Source organism: Cuculus canorus, chromosome 8, assembly GCF_017976375.1.
Source record: "Cuculus canorus isolate bCucCan1 chromosome 8, bCucCan1.pri, whole genome shotgun sequence".
Lineage (NCBI taxonomy): Eukaryota > Metazoa > Chordata > Aves > Cuculiformes > Cuculidae > Cuculus > Cuculus canorus.
This window is the reverse complement of record NC_071408.1, coordinates 33220756-33247690: the sequence shown is the minus strand read 5'-3', so window position 1 is coordinate 33247690 and position 26935 is coordinate 33220756. Positions and strand designations below refer to the sequence as shown.

The following is a 26935-nucleotide window of genomic DNA, read 5'->3' as shown; positions in this document are numbered from 1 at the left end:
GAAATCACAACAGAAGAAAAGGAAACCATATTCCCCAGCCCCAGAGGCAATTTTGAAAATAGAATTCTAGTTATTAGTGAATCTTATTAACTGTACAAAACTTCTGCCTCACCTTTGTTAGCACCAGAAATGCTTTTTCTGCAAGTACTGTTCCTGAGGATGATATTTATCCGTGCCTGATTGCCCTCGAGATGGCTGCTCTTTGATTTTATGGCAATACTCTAAAGCTGTGCACACGGAGCTCCAGCAGGGCTCAGGGGTGACCAAAGAGAGGAGCCCGGGACCCGCAGGATGCACACCGGACAAATTAAACTGTGCTGCAAACGATCTTGAAGGAGGAAGGATGCTGTGCCTCGGCCTCTGCAGCGGTGCCCACGAGGCTTTGTTTGGTTCCGTGGCACAGGTCCGCGTTTGCTGTAGGTGCCACAGCCACCGCGGGTGCCAGAAACCGGCCTGGCAGTTGGCATTTAGTTACAGCATTCTTCTGGGTCTCGTGAGCCCCCAGAGTGCTCTGGCAGTCAGCGCAGACCCTGCAGGTGAATCCCGTGGAGTCAAACACGCGCCTCTTTAAGGAAATGCTTTTGGGATCAGATTTTCTTGTATTTATGTCCATGTCGGGAGCCAAACTACCTGATAATCAAAGTTTTAAAAACTGGTACCCAGAGAGCTCTGCCCTCCTCCTGCGTGTCGGGGCACTTGCGAGCGTTGGCTGAGCTCCTGCGGGAGCGTTGCATCCAAATCTTTTTGTACTCGTAGCGACAGCAACGAGGGGTGATTGCAAGTACAGCATTTCTTCTTAGTAGTAGTAATATTATTATTATTCATTAGTTTTTAGTAATATTAAGAATTATTAGTAAAATCAGTGATTCTTACACCTTTGGTGGCACCCGTGCTGTGGGAACAGGTGATGTGTTTGGTGTTAGCGCAGCACGAGTCCCCGTGCTCGCAGAGGCCTAAGGGAGAGCTGCGCGTGGTGCATCGAGCTCCCCGCGGGCCGTGCGGCAGAGAAACGCACATGTTCTTCAGCGAAATGCCAAGATCTGGTAATACATCTTACTGATTTAACGGGCATTTTGCCATGTTCTGTGCACCTAAACCAGAAGAGGAAAAGAGCCACCAGACTGTGTCTGTACGGTTTGCAGATTGTGGTCTCTGCCAGGACACAGCGGTTCTCGGAGCTCTGTGGGCTTTTTGGGGGCGCTGAACGCTCAGTAAGTTGGGGTGAAAGCAGAAGCCGCACTGCATAAGCGTTGACAGCAGGGAGCAAAATGCACTGTGATTACAAAATAAACAAGATCGGGAGGCTTTCTGGCATGCAGTAGGCCCGGCCCTTTCCGAGAGGAACATAAACAGGTCTCTGAGGTTCTGAATGCAAATCTTGATCCTAACCTTTTGAATTTACCAAATAAATACATAAAACACCCCCAAACAAAGCCCTGCTTGAAGCACGGAACATGCCAGTGGCAAGTTCTGCTTCAGACTCCCAGAGATAAAGTACGTTAGTGTGTATCGGTGAGTCTAATTTATTCAGTGTCATTGCCGTATCACAACCTTCTGTTTGATTTTCTTATAAACTAATAATTTCCTGAATGAACTAATACTGCCGCAGCCACTGGTACCTCTGCCTTGTAGAAGTTTTTTATTGTTGTGTATGCAACTAAATTGAAATATCTTTCACTTGAAATATTGACTTTAATATCTCATTTGAAAAATTCATGAAGCCTTTGATGTTAAATCCATACTCAATTTAGCCAAATGCCATTAGAATATGCAATACGCCTGAACACAGAGAGCATTATTGTCTGTGTTTCTGCAGAAGAATTACATTTTATGACTGTAACGTCAGGATCTTTTTTGGATTTGTTCGTGAAGAAAAGAAAGGGAAAGGCAGCACATTAGGAGCAAAATGAAAAGTGGTATTGATTAGGCTCGCATTTACCCTCTCTTTGCTCCAGCCCCTAAATGCATGGAAATAAGGGTAGTGCCACAGCAAGTAACAATGCTCCGTAATGAATGGAACAATCTTTGGGAAATTAGTGTAAACACGTGTGATAGTGCACAGATGTCGCTCCCGGGAACTGTCGCACATTTATTTTACATCTCCATTTCCATACGTCTCTTTATTTCCTAATAGTATCATAATAGAAACATGACAATAGTTAATGATTTCATAAAGCGCGGGATGTAAAGCTGACAGAGAGGCAGGACGTTAATTGAACCCTATAGCTCCAGTACATTAGAATTACATCTCCTAAATGACTCGTGATAAAAATATCCCTCTTTTACGGAGAAGGACAGGGACAGGTAAAAACCTAAGCTTTCAGCAAATTAATTTTTTTCCTGATAAAAGAGAGACTGGCAAATGCTGCAGAACCTCCCGAGCGCCAGCAGAATGGTATTTGCCTCCGGTAATTTATGGGCACTTTCCCCCGCAGCTATTGATCACCTTTGAAAAAAGTAAACGACATTAACATTTTAGGCAATAATGGCTCCAGAAAATGCTTGATTTTTATCGCTACCGCAACTGATGTCATGGTCTGTGGTTCTGGAGCGGCTGTGGGAGAGCAGAGAGCCCCTGTTGACACCTGTGCCCGCGCCTTGGGCTCGCCACGGCGGATTAACGACGGAAAAGTCACTTGCCGGGTGGCAGAGCGAAGGTGTCCGGAGGACCGGGGGTCTCTGAGGATGACAGTTACCCTGATGAACCCAGTGAGGCCCAAGGAAGGGAGCTCTGCTCTCTGCCACCATCTCCTGGCCAGTCCTTGGGACACAAAGCCCCTCGCCACGGCTGCTGGGGCGCCCCAGGAGCAGCGCAGCCGCTTGCCGCAAGCTCGGGCTGCGAAAATGATGGATCCTTGGCAATTCCCAGAGAGCAGCTGCATCCCAGCCAGCCCCTGCAGGGGGTATTGAAGCGGGCGGTGCGAAACACTGGGCGGAGGGAGCAGAGAGCTCTGTCAGTGAATCCGGAGCATCAGTGCCTGTGATTTTAGGAGTGGAGTTAGGGGAACGGTTGTTTTGGTCAGTGACGAGGACTGTCATGGTCAGATAGTCCCGAGTGCTCCGGAGACGCGCGTGACGCGGGGTTGTGACTGGGCTGGGATTCCTGCGGAGTCTCTCTGTGTTGTGGCGGCACCTCAGCAGCTCACACTGTTAACGGCCTCGCATCAGCGTGGCGGCAGTTGGGGAATACACATGTCGGGGGCTGCTTGGGCTCTGCCGGCCTGGGGAGCGAAGCCTCACTGCTCCCTTAGGCAGCGTGGTCTTGCTTTTGCCATCCTTCCATTTAGTTGTTTATTGCACTCATGAAGCGTTTGGAGGCTGTGTACCCAACTTACAGCTTTGATGTCAGGAAGCGGTGTGGTAAGGCAGGGGACGACACTGAAATTCAGAGACGTTAGATTTGAAGATTCCGACTTCAGATCTGATTCCTGGTTTTACTGTGGGCCTTTACCGACCGCAGAAATTGTCATCTACGGAAGAGAGTTGAATGAAAGTTCTTATTATAATAGTTGTTGTTATTGTAGATGACAACATAGCATGATAGTTTGATATTTAACTCTTTTGTAATTACTTGTGAACACAGTGAACACATGGAATCCATTCACTAAATGTGTACAAACAGAAATTTCCCTCCTTCTGACTCTTTTTGTGGCTCAGGGTGTTTCATACCTTTCTCTCGGCAGTGCTATAGAATCCTATCGCAGTTTGGTCATATGTGAAATTAATTGTGACAGGTTCAAATAGATGTTAAAGTGAGCGTTCCTACAAATTAATTAACTGTTGATTAGTACACTTTATACTTTTTAAAGGAAGTAGAAGCATTAATACTATAAGTACAAGTGAGGGTTGACTATCTCCATATAGAATCACAGAATGGTTTGGATTGGAAGGGTCCTCAAAGCCCATCCAGTCCCACCCCTGCCATGGGCAGGGACACCTCCCACTGGATCAGGGGCTCCAAGCCCCATCCAACCTGGGCTTGAACCCCTCCAGGGATGGGGCAGCCACCACTGCTCTGGGCACCCTGGGCCAGGGCCTCCCCACCCTCATCGAAGAAGCTTTGTGAGGTGAAGATCATGTGAGTGATGTGGTCTGTGTTGTGCAGAACCAGACTGCTATAAAATGGTTGCTTGTGTTTTAAACAAACATGCAAACTTTTCTAGGAGACCTCATCCCATAGTGTTTTTTCTTCAGCTGCAAAAAAGAATTCTGGAACCTCTCTGCCTCCAAAGGGGATTATTTTTTACACTGTCCCAAGTAATCGGGCATAGTCTGAAGTCCATGCCAGTGCAGCGTATGGTTTCTTTGTACTGCTGACTCTGACACCGATGAATACAAACGGATTAAAGAAATCCATTTTCCGTGCCTGAAGACTTTATGGTGAATGGTTTTACAGATCTCATTTTTCAGATCTGAATTTTACTTCCCGAGCTTTGCAACAGGCTGACTCAGGAAGAACTGTGGGAAGGAGCACAAAAGTTGACGTGTCAAACTTTCAAGTGCAGTGCAGAACTATCACACAAATCAGCACGTGGCTCTGCCGCTGTGCGTGTCACCAGGCAGACACACGCTCCTGAAAGCAGACTGCATCTGTTTTTGGATCACTTACTCAACGGCCTCCAATTTCTGACTTTTAGTTTCAACCAGGTAAGATGAGGTGGCCTGTTCAGCCCACGTTATTAAAGAAATGGGCTCACCTATTTGATTTCATGTCATTGTAGTTGCAGCCGTTCATTTATTCAATAAACAGTTTGGTATGTTCTGAGAAATAATGAATATTGATTAAAAAATCAATCACTTATTAAGAAACAGTCTAAGGGAAATTGTTTATCCAATCCATTTTTATTTTTGATTTGTTATTTATATTTTCCAATTCCATCCACCCCTCCCTCAGGCTCCTCCGCCAGCAGGCGAACGGGCAGGGAGGGCAGAGAGGCCCTGGCGGGCGCTGTGCCGGCAGCACAGACCCTGCTGCGTGAGATGAGGCTGCTTGAAACGGGCCGTGAGGAAGGAGGCTGCGTCTGAAACGCGGTGCCTCGTGCACCTTTGGCTGCTGGGCTGAGGCTGGAACTTTTAATAGGATTTATCAGGCTCTCCGCTTCCTGCCTAGTACATCAGTCACCTCTGGTGCTGTCAAAACACAGTAGTTACCAAAACATTATGGGTTTCCTCTGGGCTGGCAGAGATTCCGAGTGTGGAGGCTGGCAGCGAGAGATCCCCACGAGAGCTCTGGAGCGTTTATCCGCCCTGTTGCCGTGAGGCCTGGGCTGTGGACAGGGCTGCTGGATGTCGCGTGCTGTGAGGGAACAGCCTGACCAGCTCATCTGGTTTTGAGCTGGAGGTGTGTGACAATTGCAGTCTCGTTGTTCATTACGTGAGTGAGGAAGCGACTGCCTTGGTACTCACGGGCAGTAGATATACCCTTCTGCATCCCCAGGGGTGACTTTGCTCTCTTTGGGCTTTTCATACACAAGGTGGAATAAATTCCTCTTACTTCTGCCTCTGAATTGGCCTGGAATTGTCAATCTTCCCTCTGCCAGTGTGAGTGCGACAGAATGTCATTCTCTGTTTGGTGAAACAGAGGTGGACTCATCTCTTCACATTTAAAGTCGGTGTTGACTCTGCTGTGCTCCCCTGGCGTTCTCCTGTGCCTGACTGGGTGTCAGGGGTGAGTTTGCAAGGGCTGTGGAGATACAGGTGGGAAGCACAAGGGAGATGTTTTAAGGATGTAAAGATGGATGTAAGGATGTAAGGCCTTGGCTTTTGGGACAGGCACAATACTACCATCAAGAAACTTCTTGTCAGTACGTCTGTCTGTTCTTCCACAGGGACGGGTGTGGAAACACTACCTGCAATCTGCCACACTGCTTCTGTGGGCCTTGAGGTTATACATGAAAACTCCCCCTTCCATGAATAGCTGAAAGGTGAGATTGTTTGAGCAAGAGCCGAGGAGGTGGAGCGAAAGGCCAGGGCTGTGTGGCGTAGGGGACGCAGGGGACGCGGGGCGGAGAGCTTACAAGAGGGGCACGCGCAGCCCCTGCAGGGCTTTCGGCCTTCGTGACACCCGAGGCCATTTGGGCAGAACCTGCCTTTTACAGTAGTCCTAATTTAAATTGTATTAGTGCTCAGAGTGTTATGTTTTCCCCACTATAACACTCGAAATTCAAGCAAAGCATACTATACTGCAATCTTTATGCTAAAATGGCTATTTATGGTTGTTTTAAAGCAAATGGTTTGAAGCAGCGTTTTTTTTCCAGGCTCACATTAAATGGCACATGTGCTGCTGCTGTGTAATTGCGGCGACGCATTTCAGAGTGTTCCCTATGTGTACAGAATGGAGAAAAATCATATTACCACATTATTCAACATGAAAAACTATTAAAACCTCCAATTCAAATAAGCCTTTTTGAAACTATTGAATTAACAGAGGTAGATTAAAATATAAATGCACTTGTTAAGTAATATTTTATTTTTGAAACCCATTTTCTCTTTATATTATTTATACAGTTGGTGTGTTTGACCAAGAGAATTGATATATTGTCCTCAATAGGGTAAATATCCACTGTGATTACTTCTTTAATTGCTACAGCAATCTTTCTCCTTTCAAAGAAAGCTGTAAGTCACTATTTAAGGGAAGAAATCCATTGCTGTTTCTCCAAGCACAGGGTTGTATCCAGAAGATGAGCCTTCCTTTCCTCTTTCTGGGTAACTTACTGCAAGAACTCTTTTAACTGAAGGAGAGGAGGTCAGACTGAGTTTATTTCCCTGTGAGGGTGGTGAGGCCCTGGCCCAGGTTGCCCAGAGCAGTGGTGGCTGCCCCATCCCTGGAGGGGTTCCAGGCCAGGTTGGATGGGGCTTGGAGCCCCTAATCCCGTGGGAGGTGTTCCTGCCCATGGCAGGAGGTGGGACTGGATGGGCTTTGAGGTCCCTTCCAACCCAAACCATTCTGTGATTCTCTGTCTCTGTGCCTCTGGTAGGAAGGAGCGGTGGAGCTCGCTGCCGCTCCTGGCGCTGAGCTGTCCCCAACGTCTTCTTCGGGGTTCATGGTTGGGTGTCTGGATAACAAGATAAAAATACTGTGTGGTGTTAAAAACATCAGAGATCAATTTAAGTGGATGGAAAGTAGGGTGTTTGTTCACATTGCCAGGCACAAACCCAAGCGTGCTCACTGCACAGTTTGGGTGCTTAATAAGCCCAAGTCCCGATGAATTGGTTCTTGACAGTTATGAATGGTAGACGAGCTGCATTAAAGCAACGAGGGAACGAACAGCAGGTTGGGAACTGGCTTTGAATAAATCATCAACCAAACCTATCACAGCATTGTAGCAGTAGGCCAAAACCTCTACTGCCATGTGATTGCCAGTTGCCAGGAGACCATGGATCCTGGGCATCCTGGAAATACTGGAATAATTTTAGCTGTCTCAAATTTATAGAATCGGTGGGAAAAATCTAGTACATTTAAATTTATTAACATACAGCTACTTTGTCAGAATGCATGGAGAGCTTTTAGACAAAATATAGCTTTTTAACTAAAACGGTTTCTTTGGCACATTGATCTGCTTTCTTTTCCATGATTTATAATGTATTTAGAGAGAATATTTGTAAAATGGGATGTAGTATTTAAAATCCTGAGTGCAGTAATTCAGTGCCTCCACCCGCACAAGTGTTGCTGCACTCGCTGGTGTCCATCCTGCCCTCCCTGTACTCACACGGGCAAGTTTGTGCTTTAACGCAGTCTGGCAGAGGTCAGTGCACTGCTCCTGTGTTTAAATTTAATCACATTAACGAGCCTTTAAAAGTAGAGATCCGATACTCTTTGCTATTACCTTTCCTGCAAAACCCAAAAGTTAGATTATATCGGTCTTTGAGGCATTGCATCACAGCAGTCTCTTTTGTCCCCTTTTTTCAGGAGAAATTGTGCCAGATGAGTGTATCAGCGCTACCCACGGATGCGCCGGGTAAGTGGTGGGCCTGGTTTACAGGGGGATTTTTCGGCTGTGTTCTGATTTTGTTGATGAAATGTTGAACCTAATTGAACTGAATTAAATAGAGAGGGTTTTTTGTCTTATGTGTGGCCCTAGAGAGGAAGGAATCATAGAATCATAGAATTGCTCGTTGGAAAAGACCTTTGAAATCATCGAGTCGAGCCATACCTCTCCACTACTAAAGCAGATCCCTGAGCACCTCATCCATCCATCTTTTAACCCGCTCCGGGGATGGGGACTCCCCCACTGTACTGCGCAGCCTCTGCCAGGGCCTGAGAACCCTTTCAGTGAAGAAATTTTTCCAGAAGAGTCCGAAGGACTCCTGGTAGGCTGCTCAGCTGGCTCACAAGCCGTCTTATAGTCATAGAATCATAGAAGTTGACAAGGCCTCTCAGCTCATCCAGTCCAACCTTCAGCCCAACCCCACCATGCCCACTAAACCATCTCCACAGGTGCCACGGCCACACGCTTTTTGAAGCCCCCCAGGGTTGGAGACCACCGCTGCCTGGGCAGCTTCTGCCAGGGCTGTTTTGAGGAAGGACATTTTTCCTAATATCCAATCTAAACTTCTCCTGGAGCAGCCTGAGGCCGTTTCCTCCCTTGTTCCTTGGTGGAAGAGACTGACACTTGTGAGGCACCACAAGTGAGGTGTTTTGTAGAGAGCGATGTCTCCCCTCAGCCCCCTCTTCTCCAGGCTAAACAGCTCCAGGTCCGTAAGCTGCTCCCGGAAGCCCTGTTCTCCAGCCCTTTCCCCGGCTCCGTTCCCTTCTTTGGACACGCTCCAGGTCCTCGGTGTCTCCTGCCAAAGAAGCCACGTGCTCTCCTCTCTAGCACTTCCTGCACAGCTCAGGTGAGGGCAGGAGCCTGGAAGATGGAGCTTGCTTGGCTGGGTTTCTAGTTCCACCACAGCTTTTCTTTTGTAGGACATTGGGCAGTTGCTTCGTTTCCCTGGCAGTAGGGAAGGCTTCCCGTCCTTACAACAGAAGGAAGGGTTTGCCAACGGTTCGGCTGTTGTACTTGGTGACTCTAAGTACACAAGTAGGTTTTAGCTTACACTGAAAGAAATGACAGGAAAAACCGCCATGATTCATGTCGTACCAATGCACAGTGCCGTTAACTCTGCCTTAAGCACATCTCCTGAATTCACCAATTATATACATTTTTTGTGAACTAAATTGGCGCAGACATCAGAGTTTATTTCAACCCAGTATATTTTTACACGAATCCAATCAACTGAGAATTTTTCAGAAGAATTCCCTCTGTGGAAGACAACGACGTCATGAAACAGGCACCGGGAAAGCTTGGGAGAGAGGGAAACAGAGTGAGCGAAACTAAGGGCATGTGAAGAACAGTCCCTATCCAGCAACAGCAGCAAAACAGTTTCAATTTTCTGGATTATTAATTCAAATTCACACGCACATGCCAGTTAAAATTAAAGGCCTTTTTTTACTGCTCTGGTTTAAATTAAAGATTATATTCTGCTCCACAAGTCTGAATTAAATAGCTTATTTTGCACACCAAGCTCTCATTTTAAAGCTAATAAAGAAAAGACATAGCGTGTACGTGCAAGCCCGAGACAGGAAGGGTCTAAATTACTACACCTGTTTCACTTGGGAGCAACTTTATTAGTGGTACAGAACTTGGCTCGCGCTTTGGCAGTCAGCAGCACATTTAGAACAAGCATTTCTTTGTTTTGACAGAAAGGCTGCGGTAAATGAATGACGTTTGAGCGAGGTGTGAAATGTGAAGGTACAAAATTAACTGGTAAGATAATTACTGTTCTAATTCTGCATAAACAAGCGTTTTGAAAATCGTTAATAGTTCAGGGAAATAATGTTAGTGATTAAATAAGGTGGTTTGCATCACTGAGCACAACTAAGCTGCTTTAATTACATTTGAAAGCAAGGGAAAGCAGCTAATTAAAATTAGCACAGGGTTCCTGAATGACCAGCATTGCATTGTTGCCCTAACCTGTTTAATTGCTTGTTTATTAATAATATGTCTTTATTTTCCCCTCTTCTGCATTTAACAAAATTATTAAAGAAGCTAAAACGTGTAAAGAGAATCTGTCCGTGCACTTGCGGAGGCAGCGCAGGGAATCGCTCACCAGGCAAGCCAGCAGAATTCCAAAGTCATAACTTTCCTTCGTGTTAATAGCGTTTTCTCCCCAGTCCCATTCCTATGTCAATCACGTCCAGGGACAAGAAAAACAGTCTTTGGCACTGCTGCTGAATTGCAGCATTTTGAAGCTGCTTTAGTTTTAAACTCTCTTGAATATTAAATTGTTAGTGAAAATATAGGTAATAAATCTAGGAGTAATCAATAATAAATTACAGAAAACATGGGCAAAAATATCGTCTAAATTAAACGAAAGCTTTTTAGCGTCTTAGCCTTTTTTAGCAAAAGTTGTGCTGAGCGGACTGACCGCAGCGGGTGGGTCCGGGCTCCGAAGAGGTAAAGCCCAGTATTCCAGCGTATTTGTCCTTCGGTTGAGGACTGTCTGAGGCCAACATCTGACTTTCTCCTCCTACGCTTACGAGCTGTTTTGAGTTTCACTTTATTAGCATAAAACTGTAGGAAATAGTGAGGAGGGGTGTTAATCCACACACTTTAAACAAATATACGGTATAATACAATGAAGACAACTAAAAATAGAGTAAAATGCTAATTTATTTTTTTATATTTAGGTATAATCAAGTCAAGTTAAAGCAGACACGATGTTTTCCACATTGATTTAGTATTTATACTGTATCTCTGATGTGAAAGGCTTGGATGCATAATAATTTACATACATATACATTTTAAACAGTAAAAATTCATAAAAATGTGAAGTTCTATAGGGAAAGGTAGCAGAGCCCCAAGAAAGCAGGTTAAATCATGGGAATTATGCTTATGGAACTGATAAGCAATTAAAACCAGAAGTTAATTTTAACTTCATGAATAGCAGAGAATATTCAGCAGCCAGTGCATACGCTGTTTTCTAGGGGCACGTTAGAAACAAAGAGGAGGATTCTGCTCTGGGGAAAGAAAAGTCCAAAGCACAGGTTTCAGTGGGAATGTTCTGCTTCGAGCCTACCCACAGCACCCAATCAGTGTGTTGAACCACACAATAGAAGAGAAACCACTCAGAAGGTGGTAGAGAGATCGGGTTGGCGCTGTTCAAGCAGTTATTGTATTTGACACCCAAAGCAGAGGAAGTGGTGGAGTCTCCATCCCTGGAGGCGTTCAAAAACCATGTAGGTGTGATGCTTTGGGACACGGTTTAGTAGGCATGGCAGTTTTAGTTGGACTGGATGACCTCAGAGGTCTTTCCCAACCTTAATGATTCCATGATTCTATCATTACATAAACAGTGGAAGTCCTCAAGTGCTTCAAAACAAAAGTGGTTTCAACTTTTTGAAAGCAAACAGCTGAGCGCAGCAAGTGGTGAGACGCAGGAAGAAAAGAAACAAGACTGGGGAAAGCAAACCCCGCGAGATGAAAGAGATGACCTAATTAAGTCTATTAAGTCTTACAAAGAATCTTTAGTAACATCTCATTGCCGTAACAACCATCTTGCATTGTCAAAGGGATAGTGACAACTTTTGTAGTAATCAATGTGGTGTGTAATTAATGATGGCATTGCTTTGTGCTCTGGCAATGGATAAATAAAAGTTTGGTATTCTTTTTTAATTACAAGGTTCCTTGGCCTTCTGTCAGGTCATGGTTATCACAATTATGACTAAAACCTTTCATTAGCCTTTCTGTAATCTGTTTCCTCAAGTTAATATCTGTAAAACTGTAAAAGCCACAAAAAATCCATGATACGAAGGACAGACTGGCAAAACTATCAGGCGTGATTCCTAGAAGTGATAAAAGTTATTCCTAGTTCTTTTTATCCTATTCCTATTCCCACTTCTACTCTTGTAGGGCTCTGATAAATGTATTCTGGTGGATTTCAGTTGCCTTTGTTTTAAATATTAAACAATTAATAATGAGTTTACTGACAGGCAGAGACAGTTGGGGTTGTTCAGCCTGGAGAAGAGAAGGCTCCGGGGAGACCTTAGGGCAGCTTCCAGGACTGAAAGGGGCTCCAGGAAAGCTGCAGAGGGGCTTCTTACAAGTCCTCTTGTGGCACCGTGTCTCTGCTGTGAGAAGGTAACCTCGCATGAGTGGCAGCAGTAGTATCTTAACTTTGCGCCTACATCTGCCGGAGCCTTACTGGAGTCCACCGCTCCCCACCCAAACCGTGCCTCGCCCGCCTGCTCCGGAGAGAGCGCACGCTTTCTCCTCCCTGACACACTGTGCTTCTGTCTGAGTTTTTGGAATGTTGATATGAGATGAGCGGTGGATCAAACTGCGGAAGATGATTTTTATTTCATGTCTTTTTTTCTAGCTCCGGTTTAACGTGGGGAAGTTCCGGTGTGCTCCGGGGGTGTCTGTTTTAGTAAAATATCTAAATGTGCCAGAATATTTGAATAGTTTAACCCTGAAATCCCCTGGAGCTGGAGTTGTAAGAGCTCTTAAGCCTGTTGTATAGTCTCACTCCTTTGCCTGAGGCACAGAGAGAGTGGGGACTCGAAGTAGAGTCTGAAACATCCCGATGTGATGCTGTTACCGCTGCCCATGTTGTCTTTCTCCCTCTGCAGGCCTGGGCTGCTGTGTTCTCTTTTATCCTCAGTAAGGACAGCAGAGCACACGACAGCAAAAAGTGGGCTCTTCAGAGGATAATTTATTCCTCTGGCATGTGCTAACACTATAAATATTTTGCAATTGAATTTTATTGATATGCAGAAAGGGTAAATCCTAAAATGTGATGAGACCCTGCAGGAGGTTCAACTGCTCATCTGTTTGCTTACAGCTTAATAGAGTCAGAGAAATAAATACTTGAAGCACGAAAGTGTGACTTAACTCTGCCGTGGTGCCAGGCTGACCGCTGGCTTTTAGTGAGGTGAGGGAACTACAGCGCTTCAGCATCTCTTGGGAACTGCCGTGCAGTGCAGCATAGGTGCTGGTAGCCTGCAATCGCGTGGGAGAACTGGTGTTTGATTGTACTTTCTGTATTTATACTGACATTTTAGACTATCAGAATGAAAAAAATGCAGAAATAACTCCTATGTTTGTAAACAATTAAGGATACTAATTTGTGTGGCATCTAAAATACCCTGCTTTTATTTAGCATTAATGAAGAACATGATCATCTTGTAGAACATCCCAACAGGGGAGTCACAACAGCTTCTCGGTAGCGAGTGCTCGCAGTAAGCGTGATCTGATTAACTGTGGCATTTCCCTGTGTTATGGCAGCCGTATTAAAGGAATGTGTTGAGGGAGTTTAATTGTTAAAGCTACCATTTCTCTTGCCCCTTTGCTTCATCATGGCCACTACAATCGTGACTGAAACCTTTCATTAACCTTTCTCTATTTAATTCAATCTTTTGAGCTAATAGCATTAGAACATGAGATCTACAGAATGTGTGTGCCATTTTATGCAGCGAGGTGCCGCACCTCCCTGCTCGCTGGGCTTGGGAAGCGGGACAATGCTTATGGCCTCGATAAAAGCATGGTTTGAGGGCATGGTTTTAATCGTGCTGGAGAGGTAGGCCTGCGATGTGAGACAGTCCTGAGGTTTTCTTGCCTTTTACAACACAGATGAGCACTGTTGAGCTGAGTGAGATTTGCGCTGATGGGGTTGTATAATTGGCAAAGTGTTGTGCCAGAAATCCCAAGGCTGGGTGAGACATGTAGTAATTGGTTGGAGCACACAACATCACAAAGAGGTGGAGAAGCTGGTGCTGATGGGATAAGCATCATCCTAACACCAACAGCTGATGCAAACAACCTGCCACAGGCAGGCTTTCTGGGAGTACCAGCAGTCCTGTGTCCAGTTCTGGAATCCTCAGCACAGGGAGGACATGGAGCTGTTGGAGCGAGTCCAGAGGAGGCCACGGAGATGAACTGAGGACTGGAGCCCCTCTGTTATGAGGACAGGCTGAGAGAGTTGGGGTTATGCAGCCTGGAGAGGAGAAGGCTCCAGGGAGACCTTAGAGCAGCTTCCAGTACAGAAAGGGGCTCCAGGAAAGCTGGGGAGGGGCTCTGGATCAAGGAGTGCAGGGAGAGGATGAGGGGGAATGGTTTTCAGCTGAAAGAGGGGCAATTGAGATGAGCTCTTCAGAAGAAATTTTTAGCTCTGAGGGCAGTGAGGCCCTGGCCCAGGCTGCCCAGAGCAGTGGTGGCTGCCCTGTCCCTGGGGATGAGGTTGGATGGGGCTTGGAGTTCCTGATCCAGTGGGAGGTGTCTCTGCCCATGGCAGGGGGTGGGACTGGATGGGCTTTGAGATCCATTCCAATCCAGATGAAACCATTCCATGATAAGTGGTGGGCTGTAATGTCAAAAAGATGTGAAACCCTGGTGGTTTTGATGAGTTTTTGGTTAATGGATGGTGCACACATGAAGCACAGGAGCAGCAAGGACATGTGGGCTGATTTCCTTAGCAGAACCTGGTGGATAATTTCTATTTTAGAGTTGGAGTTTTGCTTTGTGTGTTCTGGCTGTTCACGGTTTGTAGCTGAGTGGGGCTTTCTAACCAGTGTTTAGCAGTCCAGTGCCTCATCCTACCCTTTGGAAGGTGTTGGTCAAGCTCCTATAGTATCACACAATTATTAGTGTTCTCTCAGAGCTGTACTGAGTTGTTTTAATTAACATCTCAGTTGTCAAAGAATGCCATTTGTGATGGTTAATTTGTGTCGCTGTCTGCAACTAGTAAATGCTTCTAGATTCTCTCTTTGTTCCTGCAACACAGACAGGTGTTTTTTTACCACAGAGCTCTAATGGCACGAGCTGGACATGTCTGTTCTGAAATCACCTGGCTTTGGGGCTGTAAGTAGGACCTTTAACATTGTTATTTGTGTTTAATTTTGCATAGCATTGAAATGTTACCTTGCCCTAAGCCGTGGAAGACACTGCCATCCTTTCCAGTCACCAGTTTTCAGCACCCTGTCCTTGACTTCATAATCCTCAAATACCAAGCTTGGAAATCTGCTTCTGGCAGAACGAGATCTCTGCATCTTTGGGGTCACATTCCAGGCTTTGTTCAGTCGCAAGTTCTGTTTGGATTTATCTTCAGTGTGTCTACTTGAATATTCACAAAATCATCAGCTAGTCTAATTTGTTTTTTTTAAAGTCACGCAAAAGACTGATTTGCTTTGACAGGTGGATCAGAAACAGAATTGGAGCTATTTTATCTGGACCTAATTAAACAGCCTTCATTACTGGCAGGTATGTGTTTGTGATGAGTAGAAATTAGCTTGATTGGAATTAAAACTCAAAATATAAGGCATTGGATTGACTTGTTTTTTTTAAAAAATATGTGTTTTAAAAATATATCTGTGAAGTACATTTTGAAATGTGGCAAATGCAGGTCTAAATCTGAAATACCCCATCGTGCCCAGGTCCACTTTGTATTTTCTGGTGGTGGCCCTCGTCACAGGCATTCCTCAGGGCATTGCTAACGCTTTCAGCACAGCATCACGCTAGGTCAGAGGTACGAGACCACAGGCCTTTGTTAACTCTTGCAGGCACCGAATCCTGCAGTGTTTCGTGTGGGGCGTTTGGGGTGAGCTTCAGCCACACGGTGAGGCCAGCATGAGGCAGAGTGTAGAATCAGTCATAGAATCAGAGAATGGTTTGGGTTGGAAGGGGCCTTCACAGGTCATCCAGTCCAACCCCCCTGCAGGAGCAGAGACATCTTTAACCAGCTGAGGAGATCGTTCACCTAGATGCAACGCTGATGCCCTCAGAGAGGGGTTTAGCAGGCCTTCGGGTATTGCGTGTATGTTGGTCCTTTTGTACCTTCACAGAGCCCGGCTATTGCCAGCTGGGAAAATAAACTCTGTGTCTGTTGAATTAAGGGAACCTTTCTCTCCGTGCCCATTGCAGCTCCAGCCTGTGGAAGAGATGTCACGCCTCCTCGTGTCACCTGAATGGCACGCTGAAGGCATTAAATCCTTTGATAAGTTCTACCTGTCTTATTTCTCTTCTGTGATGAAACCAGACATAAGTTTTCAGTAGAGTCTTGCAGTGACCCTCACTGCTTACCCAGTCCAACTACACCGGGGATTTCAATACCTCCTTTAAAAAACACGAGTGTAGCCATCGAGATCCACAGTGCGGAGATGCTGGAGCGCATAGCGCACTGCTAAGCACTTTGCTGTCATAGTTCTCTATGTTTGTTCTGATTACGGAGGGTTGGGGGCAAGGCGTTTTGGAAGAAGTTTTTCAGAGCAATTGGAACATTGTTCTGAGTGAGTCTGAAAGATCTGGTTTAGCGGCATTTGGTGTGGATATGGTGTAGCTGTGAAGAGGAGGGTATTGTGGAGAGGAGAGTGTCAGAGTGAGCTGAGTAACCAAATAAATACAGCTTTCTGTCAAATGGAAAATAACAGTGGAGTAGTGTTAACTATGCCAGGTGGAAATATCGTGTGGTTGTCTCAGTTTTATGGACCTAAAATGCTGCGAAGTGGGTTAAAAGTGCTGTTTCTGAGATGCATTTTGCATTCTTCCCTATAGATAGAAAGTGTGGAAAATCCTGTATGAGGAAGGCAGCTCCTTGGGACAGGACATCTGAGGAAGTTCGAGCTATTCTGGTTGTTGTCAACACTAATATAGGAACAGAATATTCTTCCTCTCAGTCTCAGATGGTGGCAGACAAGTAAGGACTGTGCTTTGCTAATTATACCCTTTACACTGGGTCGTGTAGGGGGATGCAGCACTCACGCCACTCACATGAGCAGGGAAGATAATCTATCCTTCTGAAGGTCAAAAATACATATATGCAAACCCTTAGGTTGTCTTCAGCTCAGAAGAGGCATTAAACTTGTCCACAGAATTGGAGACTAGCTATGAGTCCGTAGTGCAATTCTGCTGGATAAAATGAGGTCCGTTCCACCAGTCCAGGATGTAGCTGTTCCCTCTTTAACAGAGCACGTGGTTAAACTTTGAGTTTCCCAAATGTGTCTCATTAGAAGTGCCAGGATGACACTGCGTGATAAACCACCAGATTACACTTTAAATCAGACATGGGAACAGCTGAAATATAGCCGTAAATGTCTCCTGCTTTGGCAGGCAGTGCCTCGGCTGCCAGGAGAGCCCCCAGAGAGATGGACTTTCTGCTGTCTTTTGCGCTTCTTCCCCAAGGAGAGCGTCTTCCTTGTCAGAGGTGAGTGTACATCTTAGTCACTTCCAAGCTGTCAGGAAGGTCCCACTAATACAGGGATTTCTCTGTATAACTTATTATGTGTGAAACGAGGACAAAAAAATCCCTTTGTAGGGCTGTCTGTAGGGCAGTGTATAAACTGCAAACCATTTCCCCTCAGAGAACTTTCCGACTGGGAAAGTGCAGCAACTGCCATCAGGAGCAATTGTCTGTGGATGAAGTATCGCTTCAGAACATGTTTCTGGAAGTAGACTAGAAACGCAAGGCTAAAGTTTTATCACGAATGCCAGATGAGAGTTGGCAATGCAGTCCTGAGCTGGGCCCATCTAGGCGAGAGCCTTGGGCTTGGTTTTTGTTGCCGGATGGTTTTGGCTGGATGATGGAGGGACTTTGAGTGGTCTGTGTGGCTCCAGTCTCTACCGATATCCATGGGAGTGACACCTGCTTGCTTTGAGATCTGCCTGTAGGCCCTAACTATCAGTATTTTCACGTGCTGATGTTAAGAAGCAGCGATGCCTACTCTGGAACGCACATTTTTCCATATTTTATTGGAAACTTAAAAGTGCATCCACATGCCTGCTGGGATGAGAAGAAAGGTGTTTGACATCACGTGTTGCTGGGTTGGCTTACGAGCTTTGTCTTGGTGCAATCACAGCTGTGTGCTTGCAAAACCACCACAGGTAATTGTATTCTCGTGGGCAGTGCCTGCGGGCCTTGTGCAGCAGTGGCTTGTGCACTCGTTAACAGGGGATTCCTTTAGAAAAGGAAGGGAGACAGACCAACAAAGACTCTGTATGTTGTGAGTTCCCTCCCTCCCATATCTCTTTTCCTATATGCATTTGGCTGCCTGTGCCGGGCTGTGATCAATGTGCAGACCAGGAAAACAGACAAAACCAGCTGAAAAAGCAACCTGGTGCCTCTTTAAGTACAAGGGAAAACTTTTCCAATTGATTTAGTGCTTCATAAATTAGCCTGGGGACAGCTTTAAATTGTGCTCTTATTATGCATACAGGACTCTACTCATCTAATAATTTTGCTATTCAATAAAAAAAAAAAAAGTATTTTGAATAGCAACCAAACATGCCATAAAAATACAGCATCCACGCTCTGCACAGAGTGAAAATGTAAATGAATGGGTTGAAAATGTCCCCAGTATGATTTCTCTCTTGTTGACTTTCCAATTTAATTTTTCATGGGGAAAAAGATGTACTGGGAAATAGAATGCATGATCTACAAGTAGGAGTTTAGGGAAGTCATTATATACCCATTAGTTATGTGCATTTATTAAATCTGTCTAGTAAAATTAAGGGAGCTGAAATTTTATGTATTTATTTCTATCTGGTGTACCCAGTGTGTCTTGTGTGCCAGTCAGCGTTCACCGTCAGCGGATTAACTGAGTCAGAGAGCAGAAGCCGTGAGCTGAGGAGGGTCTAACTCTTGCAGAAACCCTCCTGAGGTTCTGTCGCTGTGGTCCCTGGGCGAGTTTGGGATACTATCCATTTTCATTTAAAGATCAAAGTCTTTTATGCCTGTCTTTCAAAACCTATAGAAAACACAAACAGCTGCTTCCTCAGCATTTGGACCCAAGCTCTTGGAAATCCTTCAGGCTCTCCTGGAAAGGGACACGAATCTGGCTGTAATTACGGTGTTTGGCCAGTGCACGGTCCTGAGAGCCTTTACTGTGGCTGTAAGACCAGTTATTCATCCCCTAAAGCCCCCGGTGGTGAGAGTATTTATTGACTTAGATACTATCTTAATCAAAGCAAAGCCAGAAGAGCTCCTCAGACTGCGTATCTTGGCCCGAGTCTGTACACTGAGGGCCCTTGGGTTTTTAATAAGTACCCAAGCCCCTCTTACATTAACCAATTCTCCCAGGTTAGCCTTGCCAATATTCATAGGAGATGCCAGGATTTGCATCTTAAATTTTAGTCAGAAAAAGAATACAGACAGTATCAGTAATAGCTGTTTATTTTATCCCGTTCCCGTAGGAAAGGGGACTGGGGCCTTCTCCTCGCGCTGCGCTCTGCTTGCAGCCTGTCTGCTTTCTGTTACAGCAGCATCCAAAAGTGATTAATGAGCACGAGGAGAGGGAGAGCAGTGGGCAAGTAAGGAGTTGCTTGTCGCAGACCACCTGGGTCACTCGGGCATCGTGGAATTTAAACTCAATGGGGTTACAGATAAATTTTATTATAAAAGAAAGCTCCAAAGATCCTGGGCGTGGATGCCTTGGCCTCGCCTCGGCCGTCTGTGTATGGATTTGGGTAAAGGGCTTCGTGAGCCTGACTGTGAATGACTCACAGTTTGGAAAGAAAGATCTGATGAGGTTACCCGTATGTAGCCCCGGTTCTGTTTGGCACTGCTGCTTCCAGGCCCCTGTCCTGTCCTTCCTGACCCTGCAGGCTGGAAAGAACCAAATGGAACTGGCCGTGCTGATGGAGGTTGGTGCCATCTCAGCGTGGAGCTGTTGCCAAAGCGGGAAACATTCCTCAAATGTTTCACATATTCCAGGGGAGTAAAGTGTTTGGAGTTGTTCTGGCGTGTGTTATCAGCAGCAGCAAGCATCTGGGTCGGAACCCCAAAGATTCCTCTGGAAATTAGGAAACTCGTCAGTCTGAGCCTCCTCCAAGTACATGAGTTAAAATAAAATCCTCTTGCTGCTTGCCTGTCCGGGGCCATCGTCACAGTCCTGCAGGCACAGGATGGAGGGGACACTGTCTTGTGAAAGGATCTTTGAGAGAAAGAGATTTTCGTTTTGTCAGTCACAGCCTTAGTTTGTACGAATAGTAGGGTAAGAACCTACCGCACAGTCCAAGAAGTGCGTTCTTTGGTCTGTTGCACTTTTTTGAGGGCTGCCTCTGGAGACAGAAGGTGGCAAATGATGGACAAATGCTTGTTGATATCCTGCTTGTGCACATCTTGCCCTTCCCTTTTGTGCATTCCTGGTGCAGTTCATCTATAAGATTTTAATGAAAATACAACTACCTACATTAGGTTTGCCGTGATGTGTTTAGGATGTGGGATAAAAAACCATCTGGGAGTGTTTTCCCAAGGGAATTGACTACTTAACAAACAGAACAGGAAGGTCTGGTGCCATTGCTCAGGCCCCTGACTCATTGCTGGCATCCCTTTTCCCTGGGGCAACAGGAATCAGGGGATACAGAAGGCTGAGTCCTACATAGATTACTTCATATCTAGTGACATGACCTCCCGAAGCAGCAGCAAAGTGTGTTGGAGCTCCTATTTTGTTTTTCTCTGCCTGAGCATCAGCATTAACTCCTCTAAAATTCAATAACAAGCAGGTAATGAAAAAAAAAAAAAAGAAAAAGAAACAAAAATAACCAAGGGAAAGGTATGAATTTCTGCAGCTGAGAGACTAAACCCCAACAGGTAGCAGTGAATTTTACCTTTTCTGAATGAGTAGAAGGCAATTAGAGCTTTTGATTATAGAAACCTGAAGGAGGTTCTCTGGGCAGAGATGGTGTGAGATGCCTGTGGTGTGAACCCTGTGTTTGGAGCGTCAGGTGCGCCAGAGCAGCATTTTGGTACTTGGAAGAGCCAAACCCTTCTAGCAGAGCGTTTTATGCTTCTCAGTCATGGGCTAACACATAGAGACTCCCGAGGCACAATGAATATTAGCTCAGTTTGCTGCAGTTCAGCAGATTAGTTCAAAGAGACTGCAGAACTTCTCGTGTGATGGCTTGAACGTCTGCCTGGGTGGATGTGACATTACTAAACTAAAAAATAATCTCTTTCTTTTGATTTGGTGCAAGTACAGCCCAAAATTCCCTTTCCTGTAATACATCCCATTGAAATAATAGAGCTGAATGAATACCAAGTCCACTTCCAGCACCACAGGTAATTAATTTGCATCCCAAATACCTGACTAAGTCTTTGCGGGTAATTGGTTGGTGGGTAATCTGCCTATTAATTTCTTCATTTCTAACCAGTCTCTAGTTAATAATCAATAGTGCTCTTTTCTAATGAAGAAATGGCCTTGACATCTTGGCCTTTGTGCAGTGTTACAATCACATTGATCGTTATCATTATCATATGCCCTTGACGTACCGTATAAGGGCAAGGGGATCGCTCTTACCGTACAGGAGCGCTTCAGCAGCTTGGATAAATAACTGCGCTTAGGCAAAGAAGCACCCACGGATTTCTGCGCAGAGGTGCGTGGGAGGGAATTGATAACATGTTGTATATGAGTTCTGTCTCCAAATCCAAATAGAAGGTGATCTCCCCAAAGATATACAGAGGGTATACAGACGTGTGGAAGCTCTCTGTATCACAGTCATGCTGGAGACAGGTTATGTTCCTGCTCCTGGTACTGGACATCTCCAAAGAAAAGCTCTTCTTGCTCAGCAGCTGCATACTCCCACGGAGTTCTCCTTGCTGTGAGGAGGGGGAGCCCTTACCAGTTTCGGTCTGTGGGTGACATGTAGCTCTCAGAACTCAGTTTTCTTGTTATTCTTCTACTCTTTTCTGTTAGTCCCCTTCACTGTAAGCAGAGCCCCAGAACTTTTATCTATTGCAGGAGCTTCTTTTTTCCCCGAGAGAAATCAAAATATTAATTGTGTCCTCTTGGACTCTTTAAGTTGAACTCGAGGCCCATTTTTCATCAATGACACACTACAGACCAGAGCATGTTCTATATTTGGATCTTTTGACTAAGGTACAATGTCTAATTTCAAAAATAATGGTATTGCAGATTTTATTTTACTATTCTTCCGAGATAATAAGATTCTTTTCTGCTTCCAGAATTTATACTGTGCTATTAAATAAAGAAAAGCTTTTGTACAGTAGGTGTAAAATTCCATCACTGCCAAGCCATTACTTAAAAAAGAAAAAAGTCAAGGGTCCTGTGCTAAGATTAAAAATCAGAAAATACTCAAATGCAAAAGGTCTACTGAAAAGCGATGGTACCCACCGGCAAGCCTTCCGCCCAGACTGCAGAAACCCTGACTCTGTTTGGTGTCGCAGACTTGGCGCGGGGTGACATTTGTGTGTTTTGAATGCCAGTCTCAAAAGCAAGAGTTCTGGAAATGGCTTTGAAATGGGGACTCCTGAGTTACGTTGGAACAGGTTATGGGCAGTCATAGAATCGTAGAATCATGGAATAGTTTCGGTTGGAAGGGACCTTAAAGATCATCTAGCTCCAACCCCCTGCCATGGGCAGGGACATACCACTGAATCAGGCTGCCCAAGGCCCATCCAACCTGGCCTGGAACACCTCCAGGGATGGGGCAGCCACAACTCCCCTTCCAGTGTCTCACCACTCTCATCGTGAAGAAATTCTTCCTACTGTCTGGTCTAAGTCTGCCCCTCTCCAGTTTATAGCCATTGCCTCTCATCCTATCCCCACAAGCCTTTATGAACAGCCCCTCCCCAGCTTTCCTGGAGTCCCTTCAGGTACTGGAACGTCGCTGTAAGATCTCCTCGCAGCCTTCTCTTCTCCAGGCTGAACCACCCCAACTCTCTCAGCCTGTCCTCATATGGAAGCTGCTCCAGCCCTCGGATCATCTTTGTAGCCTCCTCTGGACCCGTTCCAACCGCTCCATCTCCTTCTTACATTGAGGATTCCAGAACTGGACACAGTATTCCAGTTGAGGTCTCATCCCTTTGTTCAGGAACATAAGCACCATCTCCAAGCGCCATTTGTTTGTATTTAGCAATAGACTTGTGCTCACAGGGGCAGAGGAACTGATACAACATTATTTTTGAGAGTTAATAGATCCGTTTATAATCATTCCCGGGTGCGTTAGATCAGCGGGGGTTGTGCACCCCAAGAGCAAGCAGAATGCACGTGATTTGTACCAATGCCTTTGTTGCAACGTCACCTGGGAGTCAGTGTGGGTGGGATGAGAGGGAGACCTGGGCAGTGGGGGCCTGGGGAGGCAAACGAGCTGGTGCTTTGTGGCATCTCTAAACCGAGGGAGAACACCTTACATTTATGTTCAGTAATTTCTATGTGTATCTAACGTACAGCTTGCCGCTTCAAAATATCAGTGGTTTTTGTTAAGCGTGCATGAGGACATCTTGTGTGTGGGCTGTGTGAGCTCCCTGGAGCCTGTGGGGCTCCCCTGCAAGAAAGATCCACTCCTCTGCTGGCTGTCCTAAGAGGGACCCCATAATCATTGTCATCCCATTAGTTTCAGACTCCCAAATACTCAGTATTTTGCTGCGAAACGTTTTGCTCTGCAGGTGGGGAGCCCCTGGCCCAGGGTGCCCAGAGCAGCAGTGGCTGCCCCATCCCTGGAGGGGTTCCAGGCCAGGTTGGATGGGGCTTGGAGCCCCTGAGCCAGTGGGAGGTGTCCCTGCCCATGGCAGGGGTGGAACTGGATGGGCTTTGACGTCCCTTCTGACTCAGACAATTCTATGATTCTATGCAAAGGGAGAGAAAAACAGAGTATTTAAACCTGATGCAGTGGGAGGTGTTGGAACTGGATGGGCTTTGAGGTCCCTTCCGTCCCAAACCATTCTGTGATTATGATTTTAGTGATTCACTTGGTAGCTCAAATATTGTATAGAAGTTTGCATACTTGGAAGGTGTTTAATGTTAAAGCTTAAGACACTTGAGCTTCCTCCTTCAAGAACCATTTTGATATTCCAAGGTGAACAAATAACAAGACTCTTGGCAGTCGCTTTTGACCATTCTCACTCCTATTTTTTAAGTGGAGTGCGAGCGGCTATTATTATCTTTATGAATATTTGGCACTGCGTGGCTTTGGTATGCGGTCCTGTCCGCTCAAAGAATGTCTGATGAACAAAGGACCTGGTCTCAGGGCATGGACCTTATCCTGCAGCAAGTAAAGGATGCGAGCCTTGTCACTTCTTGTCTTATTTCCATTAAGAAAATCATGTGGTTTGGCTTTAGGGGGTGGTGGTGACTCCCCCGGGTGACCGGAGGCAGGTGCCATCTCCAAGCAGCTCTTCTCCCTGGTAGAAACAGGAATTTGAGGGAAGTTGCCATGGGGCTGGGTGTTCAGCTCCGTCAAACGCTCGCTCGCTGGGCTGCTCCAAAGTCAATATTTTTACAAATACATTATTTACTGCAGGGGAAGCTTTCCGTGGCGCAGGCAGATGAATACGCGTGCGGTGGGAGCTTTATGGCCACTGCAGACCCAACTGTCATTCCTTCGGTACTTCCTGTCAGTCTGACTCAACTCTGTCATCCTTCAACCCGGTTTAAATTAACAGGTAATTTGTAAATGTCACTTCAGGTTAGGCCGCTCATTTTGTTTCTACTCTACCAATGCAAAGTCTAGGACTAATTTTTCTTGTCTTCTTTTAATAGGATTTTCATTTATAAATAGAATTATGTTCTGAAAATAAATTACAGTAAGTGATGCACAGAACTGGTCGCAGCAGCACTTTCATAGAATTTCAAGCACCTACATCAGAAGAGATTAATAAAAACACTTCAAAGGCTAAATTCTATTTAAGCAGAAGACAGCTTTTGGTTAATATTTAATCTGAGTAACTGAGATCTTGGTTGAAAATATAATTTTTTAATATCTAAATTAATTTGCAAAACAAAACCATTAATTTTGCCTGAGAGCTTTCATAGTGCAAAAGTTTTGGTAATTTATTTGGGGGGAAAAAAGTTAAAAGTATGATTCTGTAGTAAAAGTCCCTGTTTTAATACGGAATTTATTTCTAATGCATTATACTATATTTGATAGTAATGCCGCTTTAAGTCTATACTTTTTAACGATTGCTAATGCGCTGCATTGAATGAGAATCAGGCTTTTTAGTTTGGAAAGAGATTGCTTTTAGGTTCAGTTTTAACCAATAAATGTCACCCATTCATTAAAGCTGGGAGACAACAGACTGAAGTTCCACGTTGCTGTGACACTGCATGCAGGCGGGGAGTGCAGCCCAAAACCCAGTTGGTTTTCACCAACCTATCTCCGTGCCCATTTTATGCTCTTCTGCTGGCATCACGTTCTTTTCTGCACGCGCTTCCTCGTGTTACTTTATGTTTCCTCTCCTTCTTTCCGTTAAAGCATCCACCTGCATTTTTGTGACCCTTTTTATTGTTGTTGATTATGTTTTTGGTTTCTTCTAACAAGTCCCTTTCAGTGTTCCCTCAGCACCCAGCTGTGTCCTGAAGTTTTATAGGAGACACGTTTTTTCCTGAGAGAAAGTTTTCCCTGTGCACAGAGAGGTCGTAGCAAGGATTCTCCTCGGCGACTTAGTGAGCAGAAATTCAAAAGCCATAGCGGAAGGTTTTGGCACTGGGCCACCAGCGATGAGTGATTACGTTGGCTGCTGCTCTGGTAATTAACACATCAGAGATATCTACGGGGGAGATTGTGATATAATGTGGTGCAAGTTAACTAACTCCCCGTTACAGAGTTGGATCCTTCACGTTGGCTTCAGCGCAGCTGAGCTTTAAGCACTCGGACAACATCTCTGTTAATAAAAGTTGTGCCTGGCTCCTGGTTAGACCTGTAAGCACATCCTGAATGTATTGAGACTGGTTGGAAAGGCTTCCTCAGGTGGTTTAAAAATGACACTTTTGGTGACATTAGCAGTACCGGAGCCCAGTATTGAATACTGGAAAAGCAACTTTCATTGTGCCTTCATGTAACTTTTCTCCGTGAACGTTAACCCTTTTAAACACGAAAGGTGTTATGTTATTCTGACTGTTGAATCAGCATTAATGCAGGGAGAGCCTGGGACTTGCGAAGAGCCACGGTGAGGTGATTCCTAACTGAAATCCCTCACCCTGGTTCATCATCAGTAGTAGGAGTGCGCGTCTAGTTGGAATGTTATTGATTTTCTTGTACTTTCGTGGATTTTAGCTGTAAACACAGCTTCAGTCCAATTTTCCACATAGCTTACCTTAACATGGTTTCACAAACTAATCAGCTCGGATTTGTTCCATTTTCCCACTATAAAACATAGAAAAGATTTTGAGGTGAAGCAGAAGGAAGCTCAGCTCCACTCTGTATGGCCTAACGGGAACCAGTGTAAGGGCGTGTGGTGAGACGGAGGAGACTGTCCTTGATGTGCACCAGCTGCGGGTGTTCACGAAATGCGAGCTAAGACTCAGTTCGAGGAAGACTCTGGAAGAGCTAATATTCCGAGGTGCCGACAAAAAGGAATGCACTGTGAAATAAATGCCTGTCTGCCTGTCGACCATCAAAATAAAAGCAGAGAAGTAGGAATTTATTGCCACCTGTCCCAGAGACAAATACAGGAGATGGATGTGTGCTGCTTTCTGCGCACGACATCTGGACGAACGCTTATTGTCTACCACAGCTATTGCAAAAAAACCTGTGGTGCCAGTTGCCCTCCTTCCGCTTAAACACACGGCCATTCTTCCAGCAAGGAATGGAGCAGAACTTTGGGTGGTTCTTTGATTGGTTGTGTTCCCTCCACATCAACGGTTCACAGAAAGCAAGAGACGATGCACAGTTCCCTTTTAATCAGAATGGTTTTTTCCATTTTTTTTGTCTCCCTTTTAGTTTACATGAGAAGGTCAAATGAGAACGTGCTTGACATTTCCTGCAGGGACAGAACCTGGTGGAGGTCTATCTGTGAGGCGTTCTGAGGACACAGCGACCCCAGGACAGAGTGCTCAGTGTTTCTAAAAGTGCACCGATATCGAATCGCTATTGGCCTCAATCCTCCAGTTCACAGGCAAGAGATTAAGCAAAAATTCAGAAGAGTATCTCTTTAATTTCACTAATTTAGTGAATTAACCTCTTTAATGCTTAAATTTTTCTGTCTATGATAAGTTCGCTGTGTTGAT

At 45.3% G+C, this 26935-nt stretch overlaps 1 long non-coding RNA gene across 2 annotated transcripts; it reads left to right on the top strand.

Moving 5' to 3' along the window:
• The first annotated feature begins 7928 nt into the window (after positions 1-7928).
• Positions 7929-26811, top strand: LOC128852840 (uncharacterized). Of its 2 annotated transcripts, XR_008450910.1 has the most exons (4): positions 7929-7958; positions 15174-15239; positions 24231-24372; positions 26649-26811. It is a non-coding gene; the product is annotated as an uncharacterized LOC128852840 (long non-coding RNA). The 2 variants fall into 2 exon arrangements; XR_008450909.1 differs by lacking the exons at positions 7929-7958; positions 15174-15239 and adding an exon at positions 17092-17178.
• Positions 26812-26935: the final 124 nt, after the last annotated feature.